This window comes from Engraulis encrasicolus, chromosome 1, assembly GCF_034702125.1.
Source record: "Engraulis encrasicolus isolate BLACKSEA-1 chromosome 1, IST_EnEncr_1.0, whole genome shotgun sequence".
Taxonomy (NCBI): Eukaryota; Metazoa; Chordata; class Actinopteri; order Clupeiformes; family Engraulidae; genus Engraulis; species Engraulis encrasicolus.
In genome coordinates, this window is record NC_085857.1 from 1,701,808 (window position 1) to 1,715,758 (window position 13,951).

The window sequence follows — 13,951 nt, forward strand, 5'->3', positions numbered from 1 at the left end:
CAGTTTGAAGGGGACGCCAAGCCAAGCATGAGAACCACCGCTGAGGACTTTCATTAATGTCACAACAACAACAACAACAGCAAAAACAACAACAAGCAACATTTTAGCGTGGAGCACTTGTAACAACTCCTTCTCCCTTTGTCACAGAGCACTGAAAGGGAGAGTCCAGGTTTAGGTTGGAGGGGACGCCAAGCCAAGCATGAGAGCCACAGCTGAGAAACGTTCATTTCTCATTGGTTGAAAAACGAACGGCTGAGCCAGCCGGGGGCCGAGCGGTGGTGGTGGTGCCGTGCCAAAGACAATGATTACCGCTGGCTGCCACTTACAACCTGGGCAGCGGGGCGACTCAAGTGACCCTGACCTGGAGACAGCGGAGCAAAACAAGAGTGGCAATGGCTGGATGCCCACAAATGACTTCACTGGTTCTGTCCAAATGTTTAGGTTTCAAAGGCAGAGTCTTCCTGAGTGTGAGTGTGTGTCTGCACCTTGCTGAACAACCATAACAACCAATTATTTAGTTGTCAATATTGATTGATGGGTCCTGAATTATAAATTAAATGCTTGCATCTCTCTCTCTCTCCCTCCCTCTGTGTGTGTGTGTGTGTGTGTGTGTGTGTGTGTGTGTGTGTGTGTGTGTGTGTGTGTGTGTGTGTGTGTGTGTGTGTGTGTGTGTGTGTGTGTGTGTGTGTGTGTGTGTGTGTGTGGCAGGAGCAGGAACAGATGAGTCCTGTGTGTGTGAACTGACTTCTGTCCCATATCTCAGGTGATGCCCCATTACACACCAAGTTCCTGCCAATTTAACACACACACACACACACACACACACACACACACACACACACACACACACACACACACACACACGTCGACAACTGTGTGATTACATCATCCAGAGTGAAGATAGAGACAGAGAGAGCGTGTGTGTGAGAGAGAGAGAGATGTTGAGGCTAGAGAGAGAGAGAGAGATGTTGAGGCTAGAGAGAGAGAGAGATGTTGAGGCTAGAGAGAGAGAGAGATGTTGAGGCTAGAGAGAGAGAGAGAGAGATGTTGAGGCTAGAGAGAGAGAGAGAGAGAGAGAGAGAGATGTTGAGGCTAGAGAGAGAGAGAGAGAGATGTTGAGGCTAGAGAGAGAGAGAGAGATGTTGAGGCTAGAGAGAGAGAGAGATGTTGAGGCTAGAGAGAGAGAGAGATGTTGAGGCTAGAGAGAGAGAGAGATGTTGAGGCTAGAGAGAGAGAGAGAGAGAGATGTTGAGGCTAGAGAGAGAGAGAGATGTTGAGGCTAGAGAGAGAGATGTTGAGGCTAGAGAGAGAGAGAGATATTGAGGCTAGAGAGAGAGAGAGAGAGAGAGAGATGTTGAGGCTAGAGAGAGAGAGAGAGAGAGATGTTGAGGCTAGAGAGAGAGAGAGATGTTGAGGCTAGAGAGAGAGAGAGATGTTGAGGCTAGAGAGAGAGAGAGATGTTGAGGCTAGAGAGAGAGAGATGTTGAGGCTAGAGAGAGAGAGAGAGAGATGTTGAGGCTAGAGAGAGAGAGAGATGTTGAGGCTAGAGAGAGAGAGATGTTGAGGCTAGAGAGAGAGAGAGAGATGTTGAGGCTAGAGAGAGAGAGAGAGAGAGAGAGATGTTGAGGCTAGAGAGAGAGAGATGTTGAGGCTAGAGAGAGAGAGAGAGAGATGTTGAGGCTAGAGAGAGAGAGAGAGATGTTGAGGCTAGAGAGAGAGAGAGAGATGTTGAGGCTAGAGAGAGAGAGAGAGATGTTGAGGCTAGAGAGAGAGAGAGAGATGTTGAGGCTAGAGAGAGAGAGAGAGATGTTGAGGCTAGAGAGAGAGAGAGAGAGAGATGTTGAGGCTAGAGAGAGAGAGAGAGAGATGTTGAGGCTAGAGAGAGAGAGAGAGAGATTAAGGACCAAAGAGATTAAAAGAGATTAAGGACCAAACCCAAAGTTGAAAAGGAAGACAGCTGGTTTGACGCCGAATGCCAGTCATTAAGAAAAGAAATTCGCAAATTATCCAACCAGAAACATAGAGATCCAAATGACACATCAATTCGACATCTATATTGTGAGACATTGAGACTATACAAACGCACACTCAGAAACAAGAAAGCTCAGTACACACAAAACCAGCTGGCACTGATTGAGGCGTCAATAAAAACAAATACATTTTGGGACAATTGGAATCATTTAAAAAAATCTAAACACCAAGAAATGGTAATTCAAGATGGAGACATCTGGACTAATCATTTCAAAACTCTATTCAAGAATGTTCAATCTGACCAAAACAAGAACCAAAATGACATAATCCACAAACTGCATGATCTGGAAAACACAATCAAAGACTACCAAAACCCACTTGACTTCCCAATCACTGAACAGGACCTACTCACTCATATCAACAAATTAAAGTCAAAGAAAGCATACGGGCCTGACTGCATTTTAAATGAAATGCTAAAATGTATGAGTGAAAAATTTAGATGGGCTATTCTCAAACTATTCAACTTAGTCCTGAGTGTGGGTTATTTCCCTGACATCTGGAACCATGGATTAGTTACACCAATCTACAAAAACGGAGACAAATTTGACCCTAAAAATTACAGAGGCATCAGCGTTAGCAGCAACCTGGGGAAGTTATTCTGTAGTATTATTAATTCACGGCTCACTGACTTCCTTATGAAGCACAATATCTTGAGCAAAAGCCAGATCGGATTCTTACCAAATCATCGCACCACTGATCATATTTACACCCTACACACATTAATCGAAAAATACACCCACAACAGAAACAAATTATTCTCTTGTTTCGTAGACTTTAAAACCGCTTTTGATACCATTTGGCACAACGGATTATTCTACACATTAATGAAAAATGGTGTAGGGGGAAAAGCATATGATATTATAAAATCCATGTACTCAGGAGCTAAGTGTGCCATCAAAATTGGATCTAAAAGAACAGATTATATCCCCCAAGAGTGCGGCGTGAGGCAAGGTTGCCCTCTAAGCCCAACTTTGTTTAATTTATATATAAATGAGCTGGCGACCATCCTAGAAATGTCAACCACCACAGGACCCACTCTGAACAACATTGACGCCAAATTCCTGCTGTTTGCAGATGATCTAGTCCTTCTCTCACCAACAGCAAATGGACTCCAAATGCAGCTTGGGCTCCTCCAAAATTTCTGCCAGACCTGGGCCCTGGCAGTGAACAACAACAAAACCAAAATAATGATATTTCAGAAAGGTTCCAAATACCATGGAAGACAAAATACATTTACTTTAGGACCACAAACAATTGAACATGTCACAGACTACACATACTTAGGCCTCAGAATCAATTACAATGGATGTTTCAATAAGGCAGTGAATGAACTGAAAGACAAGGCACGCAGGGCTCTATATGCCATAAAAAGACAAGTACCCTTTGAAATTCCAATCCAAATTTGGCTCAAAATATTCTCATCGGTGATAGAACCAATAGCCTTATATGGCAGTGAAGTGTGGGGTCCACTCACAAATCAGGAATTTGATAAATGGGAAAAGCATCCAATTGAGAACCTGCATGTGGAATTCTGCAAAGCCATCCTAAAAGTCCACCGACACACAACAAATAATGCATGCAGGGCAGAACTAGGCCGATACCCTCTTATTATCAACATTCAGAAAAGATCAATTAAATTCTGGAAGCACCTCAAATTAAGTGACCCACACTCTTTATGTCACAAAGCCTTGCAAAACCAAGAGCTGAGCAAAATCACCACCCCACATAACAACCAGGTCCACTGCTATCCCTTCCCACTAACACCTCCACACTCTACAGGCCTGCAAGACCAGATCCAAATTACACAACATACTCCACTAAACCAAATTTTCTTATACTTGAAAAACAACTATTATCAATATTGGCAATTGAAAACCAAAACACAAAGCAAGATGCAATGCTATCTGTCCCTAAACAGAGAGTATACACTTGCAAACTATCTAACTGAAATCAAAGACCCTATCTTCAGAAAAATATTGACGAAATACAGACTCAGTGAACACCGCCTGGCCATTGAAACCGGCCGACATAAAAAAGACTGGCTCCCCAGAGAAGAACGTTTTTGCAGACAATGCACTGACAATATTGTTGAAACCGAGCTTCACTTCCTAACCGAATGCAACAAATTTAAAAATATCCGTGAAATGTTCTTCCAAAAATTCGAGCAGAAACACCCAAATTTCACTTCCCTCCCAACCCAGAACAAACTCCCATTTATCATGGGTGAACAAGAACTGAGTTGTTTCTTGTCAGCCCAATACATTTTCACATGCCACCAACAGAGGGACAATGAGTGATATACCTACATACTGTATATTATATGTATTCTTTAAATACCTTATGTTTATGTGCTGGAATACTCACGGAAACACACTCAAAGACTGTGGATGGACATACGCGTGCACCCACGCATGCACACGGAAACACACACAAACACACACAAACAAACTGAGACATGCGTGCACACACACACACTCTACACGCACACACAAACACACAGACACAGACACAGACACACACACAACGAACACACACAACGAACACACACACACACACACACGGTATAATTTTATTATGTCTTACTGTTCCTCTTATTGTTGTCTTATATATGTTATGTACCATGCTTTGGCAATACAAAGTTTCTTTTGTCATGCCAATAAAGCACTTTTGAATTGAATTGAATTGAGAGAGAGATGTTGAGGCTAGAGAGAGAGAGATGTTGAGGCTAGAGAGAGAGAGAGAGAGATGTTGAGGCTAGAGAGAGAGATGTTGAGGCTAGAGAGAGAGATGTTGAGGCTAGAGAGAGAGAGAGAGAGATGTTGAGGCTAGAGAGAGAGAGAGAGAGATGTTGAGGCTAGAGAGAGAGATGTTGAGGCTAGAGAGAGAGAGAGAGATGTTGAGGCTAGAGAGAGAGATGTTGAGGCTAGAGAGAGAGAGAGAGATGTTGAGGCTAGAGAGAGAGAGAGAGATGTTGAGGCTAGAGAGAGAGAGAGAGATGTTGAGGCTAGAGAGAGAGAGAGATGTTGAGGCTAGAGAGAGAGAGAGAGATGTTGAGGCTAGAGAGAGAGATGTTGAGGCTAGAGAGAGAGAGAGAGATGTTGAGGCTAGAGAGAGAGAGAGAGATGTTGAGGCTAGAGAGAGAGAGAGATGTTGAGGCTAGAGAGAGAGAGAGAGAGATGTTGAGGCTAGAGAGAGAGAGAGAGAGAGATGTTGAGGCTAGAGAGAGAGATGTTGAGGCTAGAGAGAGAGAGAGATGTTGAGGCTAGAGAGAGAGAGAGAGATGTTGAGGCTAGAGAGAGAGAGAGAGATGTTGAGGCTAGAGAGAGAGAGAGAGAGATGTTGAGGCTAGAGAGAGAGAGAGAGAGAGATGTTGAGGCTAGAGAGAGAGAGAGAGATGTTGAGGCTAGAGAGAGAGAGAGAGAGATGTTGAGGCTAGAGAGAGAGAGAGATGTTGAGGCTAGAGAGAGAGAGAGATGTTGAGGCTAGAGAGAGAGAGAGAGATGTTGAGGCTAGAGAGAGAGAGATGTTGAGGCTAGAGAGAGAGAGAGAGATGTTGAGGCTAGAGAGAGAGAGAGAGAGATGTTGAGGCTAGAGAGAGAGAGAGAGATGTTGAGGCTAGAGAGAGAGAGATGTTGAGGCTAGAGAGAGAGAGAGAGATGTTGAGGCTAGAGAGAGAGAGATGTTGAGGCTAGAGAGAGAGAGAGAGAGATGTTGAGGCTAGAGAGAGAGAGAGAGAGATGTTGAGGCTAGAGAGAGAGATGTTGAGGCTAGAGAGAGAGAGAGAGAGAGATGTTGAGGCTAGAGAGAGAGAGAGAGAGATGTTGAGGCTAGAGAGAGAGAGAGAGAGATGTTGAGGCTAGAGAGAGAGATGTTGAGGCTAGAGAGAGAGAGAGAGATGTTGAGGCTAGAGAGAGAGATGTTGAGGCTAGAGAGAGAGAGAGAGATGTTGAGGCTAGAGAGAGAGAGAGATGTTGAGGCTAGAGAGAGAGAGAGAGATGTTGAGGCTAGAGAGAGAGATGTTGAGGCTAGAGAGAGAGAGAGAGATGTTGAGGCTAGAGAGAGAGAGAGATGTTGAGGCTAGAGAGAGAGAGAGAGATGTTGAGGCTAGAGAGAGAGAGATGTTGAGGCTAGAGAGAGAGAGAGATGTTGAGGCTAGAGAGAGAGATGTTGAGGCTAGAGAGAGAGAGAGAGATGTTGAGGCTAGAGAGAGAGATGTTGAGGCTAGAGAGAGAGAGAGAGATGAGGCTAGAGAGAGAGATGTTGAGGCTAGAGAGAGAGATGTTGAGGCTAGAGAGAGAGAGAGAGATGTTGAGGCTAGAGAGAGAGAGATGTTGAGGCTAGAGAAAGAGAGAGATGTTGAGGCTAGAGAGAGAGAGAGAGATGTTGAGGCTAGAGAGAGAGAGAGATGTTGAGGCTAGAGAGAGAGAGAGAGAGAGAGATGTTGAGGCTAGAGAGAGAGAGAGAGATGTTGAGGCTAGAGAGAGAGAGAGAGATGTTGAGGCTAGAGAGAGAGAGAGAGAGAGATGTTGAGGCTAGAGAGAGAGGAACTCTTCAACTGCAGCGTATTATCGTCTGACCCCGACAGCCCTCCATCTCTGACTTGATAATGGGATTTCCTCCCAGAGAGAAAATACTTGACCAAAAGGTTATCTCTCTCTCTCTCTTTCACACACACACACACACACACACACACACACACACACACACACACACACACACACACACACGTCACACTCCTCAATCTCCAAAATGCACCATCATCCTCCCCCCTATTGTACACAACACATCATGGCCAACTGCACCTTGCACTCAAGGTTGCCAGATGAGGCTGATGATTTCCAGCCCAAAAAATGCTCAAAACCCGCCTAGGAGCACAAAATCCCGCCCAATTGTATTGATTTCTATGGCAAAAATTGGCCGGGTTTTTCTGATAAATGCCATTTTTTCCCACAGAAGGCCATCCTAAGCAGCCCAATTGGGCGGGAACCAGCCCAATCTGGCAACGCTGCCTGCACTACGTAATGTGTTATTCTGGTAATGGCTGAGAAAAGCTATTACCAAACTCACACAGTGCAGTACAATTGGCCTCCAGCTCAACACATTCACCTCATACAGTAGTACAACAGTGAGACGGGCACTTTGGTCTCTCTGCCTAAAGCACATTCATGTCTTTTCGGTTCAGCATGTGACCTACATACTACCAACAGATGAGACTTTTGATAAATGACAACTGTGTTTGGGAAGAAGTTTTTATAATGCTGCTTAGAGAGTACTATGTGGGTCCATCTCCTGGTGCACATCATTCATTTGAGGGTTAACTTACTACAATTTTATCAAAAAATCACTTGATCAACAGTGCACAGTGGTTACAAAAGATTTGCAGAATAGTTTCTTTCCTCCTTAAAGTCGTCCATTCATCCATCTTGTCTGTTAAGTTGACAAATCACATGTTCCCCATGACAGATGATGGCAATCAGATCAATTTTAGGTTGTCGAACGGCAAATCCCATCTGACATCTCACTCAATCAGATTTTTGATGTAGGTACCTGAACAATTTATTTCTATTATTTGGCTTACTGAATTTGACTTTTGACACAAATTTCATGCATTTTCAAGCACCAAACATTCACGCATTTTCACAACCTTGAAAACACTTAATTGAAATTCAAGCATTTTCAAGGAATTCAAGCACCAGCGGGAACTCTGGATTGAAGGAATGGGTTGAAGCTTGCATGCAGAGGAATCAGCTGTTCATCAGGGTCTTGACAAAGGTGCCTGATAAGTATATAGGCAGCTACACAGTATACTGTAAGTAGGCTCAGGCCGTCGGGAGATCGGGGACTTGTCCCGGTGGGCCGCGGCCGTGACATGTAATATCGCGGCCGCCTTGCGTTCTTATCCGGCCCTGATGTTATAAGATTGTATTTATAAGCACTAACTCCCCACTTTCCACTGCCCTGTATTCCCCCTCAGCTGACTAGCCAGTATTTATACCGTATACCAGACGGCAATACCTCACTGACGGTGTCAAACAGTAATTTGGCCACACCCCTTCTCTACTGATAATTTTCATACACCGTAGATCGCGGAAGTTTACAAGATCTTAGTAACACAGTTTCGTTTTCAGTATTTAAATAACCTGTGATGTGTAGATTGGTTACCAAAGGATGGAAATATTAATAAATTATGATTTATTTTCCGATTTCCACACGACTGTTACAGTTTACAGTCTTTCTGGTCCAGATTCACTTGCTCTGTGGTTATTGAATTGGGTTACGAACAGACTCCACCAAGTGGTAAGGAAGAGAACTGCACCTAACAGAAGCAATGGGTTTTGTTTTGATTTGTTAGAACTACCAGTATATCTCCTTATAGTCGAAATAATATTATTATCATACATATATTTATATGTGGTACATTTAGGATGTAGCCTATGTCTGAAGAAATGGAACAAAATAATTACCACACAAAATTCTGATGTGACCAGTGCTGGGTGTGTAGGCTAAGCTGTGGATTAAAGTAGAGTGATTGCAAGAAACAAAGACATTTGCTGCGACAAAGACAGCGTTTTAAGGTAGGCCTACACCGTTTGGTTATACATTTTGTTGACTTATGGTTGTGCTTTGAAGTAGCCAGATTTGGCTTATTTGCTGCATGGTGGGTTTATTGCACAATGTAGACAGACTTTTTGTAAGCTATACTATACTATATTTTGTAAGCCTACTCTTCTAAAAATCCCCACACTCAAAACTTTGTGCCCATGCTCATCCTGTCTTCCTTAAACAATATTTCAATTTCAAACTGTCAAAATGACAGTGGAGTGCACATTTGCATGGAACAGTAGCGTGATGTAGCCTAACCTAGTAGGCCTATGAATGCTTTGGACTGTGATGATGGCTCCAGTGGTGTAGTCTACTTTTTGAAGTGGGTATACTGTATACTTGAGCATTTTTTGATGTGTACTGCATACATTTCTGCTATTGTAAATAATGGATCAATCAATTTTAAGTGGGTATACTGTAATCCCTGAAATTTTGAAATGGGTGCGTATACCTGCGTTTTACATAGACTACACCACTGGCTGTGCATTTCATCAAGGTGTAGGCTAAATTCTCCAATTCAGGTTGATATTTTGACAACACTAATGTTCACATGTAGTACGACTGCAGATTTCGTGGCTTTTGTCTTTTTGGTTAGGAAACCATGTTGTTCGCTTTGTTTTGTTTTGTTTTTGTTTTGTTTTTTTTAAAGAGGGCCGCCAAGGGGAAAATTCTCCCGGTGGAATAAGGTGGGCCACTCCGCCCCTGAGTAGGCTATAAGTATATAGCTACACTACACGAATAGCGCTATAAATTATCTGAACTTTACACGCTCACATTTGAATTTTGACACTTTCCCTTAATAAAAAAAAATAGGCATTTGAGGTTGAGAGGAAAAGTGAAAAATCAGCCATTTCACTTTTTTTTGAAAGTGTACAGTATTCAAAAGTTTCCACAAAATTGTTTTCTTCCCTAAAACCCTCCATCCATCATTTGATGTGTGCAGTTGACATCTCTTAGGATGTGCCTGACACCCATGAAAGGCTAATCAGATGATTGCAGCATGCAGAGGAGAGCTGACGGCTCTGAATGTCTGCCGTCTCTTTTGCAGACGTCAGAATCAGCTGTCCATCAGGGCTCCTGACAAAGGTGCCTGATAAGTGCTAGTGGTGTGGATTGCCTTCACGATCCGATTCGATCACAATTTGGGAGGTAGCAATTTGATTCGATTTGATTCTATGCGATCCGATCCGATTCAATTCTACAATGCATTGCAATGCATTACATTTCTACTGAAAGCAAAACAAATGTTTCATCAGTCATGATGAGGCAATACAAGTAGTCAGATACTGAGCAACAATTTATTGGCTGTTTTCTGTATCAGTCTGTATCAGTCTTGCAATGTTTTGAAGTGCTTTTATTTAATTTAACATTCATTTGCTCCCGAAATATCCATCGAAGTAATTGAAACTTCCAAAAAATGCCGGATCGATTCTGGAACTTGCCGGATCGATTCTGGATCGTCCATGCCCCGCATTGGATTGCATCGCCGAATCGATCATTGTTGACACCACTAATAAGTGCATGTACGTATATCTATGCTACATGCCCAGAGGGAAGATAGTGATTGGATACTCTTTGGTGAAATCTGCGGAGCATCCAATCACCAGGCCTTTCACACCCTAGCAAGGCTAGAAACCTGACATTGAGATGGGGCTCTCTCCGTCTGAATCATTAGTGTTCCTGACAAAGGTGCCTGATACAGGTTAGTATGTGTATATCTATGCTACATGCCCAGAGGGAAGATAGGGTATATCTATGATGCCAAGATTGAAGATAGGGTTGCATATCTATGCTGCCCAGAGGGGAGATGGGGTTTCCCTCTGTTGTATATCTACGCTACATGCCCAGAGGGGAGATAGGGTTTATATCTATGCTGCCCAGAGGGGAGGTGGGGTACCGCTATATCTATGCTGCCCAAAGGGGAGATGGGGTATATCTATGCTGCCTCCCTGGCCTGCCGTCCATATGTAATCAGATTCCTGAGGGCACGTACACTGCAGCCGCCTGCAGTCAAATGTGATGAGAGTTAAAAGGGTTCACTGAATACCTTTAATCAGCTGTCAACGAGAGCTGTGTCTACACAGCGTAGCCTAGGCATCTCTACATGGCGTATAGCATCTATCCTCTTTAGCCTAATCTGTTTCTTCTCCCTGTCTGTCTCTGTGTCTGACACACACACACACACACACACACACACACACTGTATCTCTCTATCATGCACGCATGCACACACACAGACACGCTTATTCCGGTTATCTCTGACGCTTTTGCCATGCCTGATACCTGATCAGAATTTGCAAGTTTGACAAACCCATTAGTCAGTTCTGCGGAGGGGTTTATCCATCATCATGATGCCACATCTTAACAGGGCCGCTGACAGCTTTGGCCGGGCCCAAGACAAAGTCATCTAGAAGGGCCCCCCAGCTGAATGAAGACAATGTAATGAGGACCCAATTTTTGGCCCTCTCTCTCCCTGGGCCCGGGGTATGTGTCCGCTTTGCCCCCCCTTATCGGCACCCCTGACTTTTAAATTCACATCTTTCTGTTTCATTCGCATTTACCCCAGAAGTGTTTCATTTCTGGTGTTTGTGATGCTGACATATACAAGCTTGCACTTCTTGCACACTATGTAGCCTATTTTAACGACTTTCAAAGCCTTCTACTGCTTTCCAGAGCATTTTAAGAACTTTCATGAGATTGCTATATAGGAAAGCCGAAACCAGACGCCCCTCCTCTCCCTTTGCAGTCTAACCACCTTGGCTTCACATCGAGGTACTTAATCATGACGTAGAGCCGGAGGCCCATTTTAAAATCTCCCATAAAAGGCAGGATGGAGACAGCGATTTTCTAATGCGACACTATATCATCTAGACAAAGCAAAAAGAAATGTATTAGGCATAATGGGGCCACAGACCTCACGACTCTACACTACACACACAAGGCTCGGAAGAAGTTAAATTGGCCTGTAAGAGTTTAGCCCCAGCAGAAGAGAAGAAGTTAAATTGGCCTGTAAGAGTTTAGCCCCAGCAGAAGAGAAGAAGTTAAATTGTCCTGAAAGAGTTCAGCCCCAGCAGAAGAGAAGAAGCTAAATTGTCCTGAAAGAGTTCAGCCCCAGCAGAAGAGAAGAAGTTAAATTGGCCTGTGAGAGTTTAGCCCCAGCAGAAGAGAAGAAGTTAAATTGGCCTGTAAGAGTTTAGCCCCAGCAGAAGAGAAGAAGTTAAATTGGCCTGTAAGAGTTTAGCCCCAGCAGAAGAGAAGAAGTTAAATTGGCCTGTGAGAGTTTAGCCCAATGCAACAGCAGCATCCTCACGGGTCTGGTGGAGTGCGGTGCGTAATGGGCACGACTGTAATGCTCTTTCTGTGTTCTTGGCAACTGTGCTGCTCCTAAAAAGCTCAAATTTGCAGCAGTGACAATATTGATTTGTGTGGAAGTCAGCCCATGAGTCACTGTATGAGTTGTAAACACCTTTAGAGGTGCCGTTCATGTTGGAACTATTCCATTACCCCAGCAGATATTACATTACATGAGATAACGTTTACTTAAGTTCAAAGGTGCTAAAATATAGAAACATCATTTTGCATAATTTCATTTCATTTGGGGTAGAACACAACCTCTGGATCAAGTCTCCAACCTAGAGCTAGAAAGACTCCAATTAAGTCTAGAGTTCTCACACTCAAGAGTGTTTTTTTCCCCCTCCAAATTGAGACGTATAAAAGATGATAACGTTGGTCATGGGATGAGGTAAGTAGACTACATACAGTGATTACCTACTGGTAGTCAACACAGATGTCTTCAGCAAGGACTTTTAAAATCAAACGCCATCTCATCCGAGATGTAATCTTCCCATGAGTGCCACCTGCCCCAGATGTTTTTCTATGAGGCTTAAGAGGTCCTAGGTTGCTGACATCCTCTCGGCCTATCAGGATTAAGATGTCCCAGGTTGCTGACATCCTCTGCCCTCCTCTCGCGGCCTAATTAAGAGACTGACAAACACTGCAGCTCTGAGAGAGAGATGGGCCTCAGGCCAAAGGGAAATTCTCAAGCAGCTTTGATGGGAGCAGTTACACCTGATCAAAAGCAGTGGATTATGGATGAATGATCCAGAGACACTACCTGTGATACACATATGTATGGTATGCACCAGGGCTTTGAACTGCATTTTTTCCCCCAATTGGTTTGTTCCAAATAGAAAAATATTTTTGTACGTTTCCGCTTTTGTGTTTCACCATTAAATAGACACACACACACACACACGGACACACACATGCGCACACCGAGAGAGAGAGAGAAGCTCTGAACTTAGTAAATTCTGAAGATCTGTTTAGCAAGCCAGGTGGGTCAGCATGATTTTCAAAGGGCTCCTACAAGTTTTTTCAACGTTTAGGCAGTTAGCAATGTCACTCTCGAGATATACAAAACTGAGTTAATTTATTTAAGTTTCAGGAGAAGTGTGTCTTCCTGACAGCATTTTTCATGCCATTTCACCCTGTTCTGTTTTATCCTGAAGCGACATACACGCTGCATTCAGGTTCTTGAGATTTGAGCTGTTTTATTAAAAATGTGGGTATTTTAAAGCGGAATGAGCACAGTATAATGCAAAATGAGGGTCCTATCTTTTAAATGCAACTTAGGTGTATTTCATGTTTTTATGTGCTTTGGAGGCTGAGATATTTAGGTTTTAATAAGCAGAGGGCACCTTTTCCCCAAAAGGTCTTAGGCTAAAATGGGTTAATCATGTTTTCAGTTCAGAAACGAGGAATTATATTCCATTTTAATGAGAAATTCCATTAATTACATCAGATGAAAGTAGTGGATAAAGGCTGAACAATACAAAGACCCTAAACAAAATAAAATCATTCATCCGTTGGCATTGAAAGTCAAATTATCTTTTTTGATCTAAGGCAGACATTAATTTGTACATCATTGATCAAGATTAGGAAACAATAAGGTAGATCATTTTCTACATTGGCAAAGTAATCAGTGTGAATACTGCATTCACTGTGTGAATACCCTTGACTCAGGCATCTGTTCCCTTCGGGGGATGACTTTCAATAAACTGACTCCATTATTGGACATCAAGGCTGACAGGGAGAAATATAGCACCTGATATATCTATACAGTATATGTGCCTATGATGCAGGTTTCTACTGCAATTCCCTGGCCCTTTTGGTCATGATCGATTCACATTACATTTAGCTGAGATTAAAAGTAATTATTTTTACAGTCTTTTATTTCAGAAGGTCACTGCTTTCCTTCAAGAGTCTCCTCTATCTAAAATGGATATGCTGCTATCTTAATAAAATGAAATGAACATAC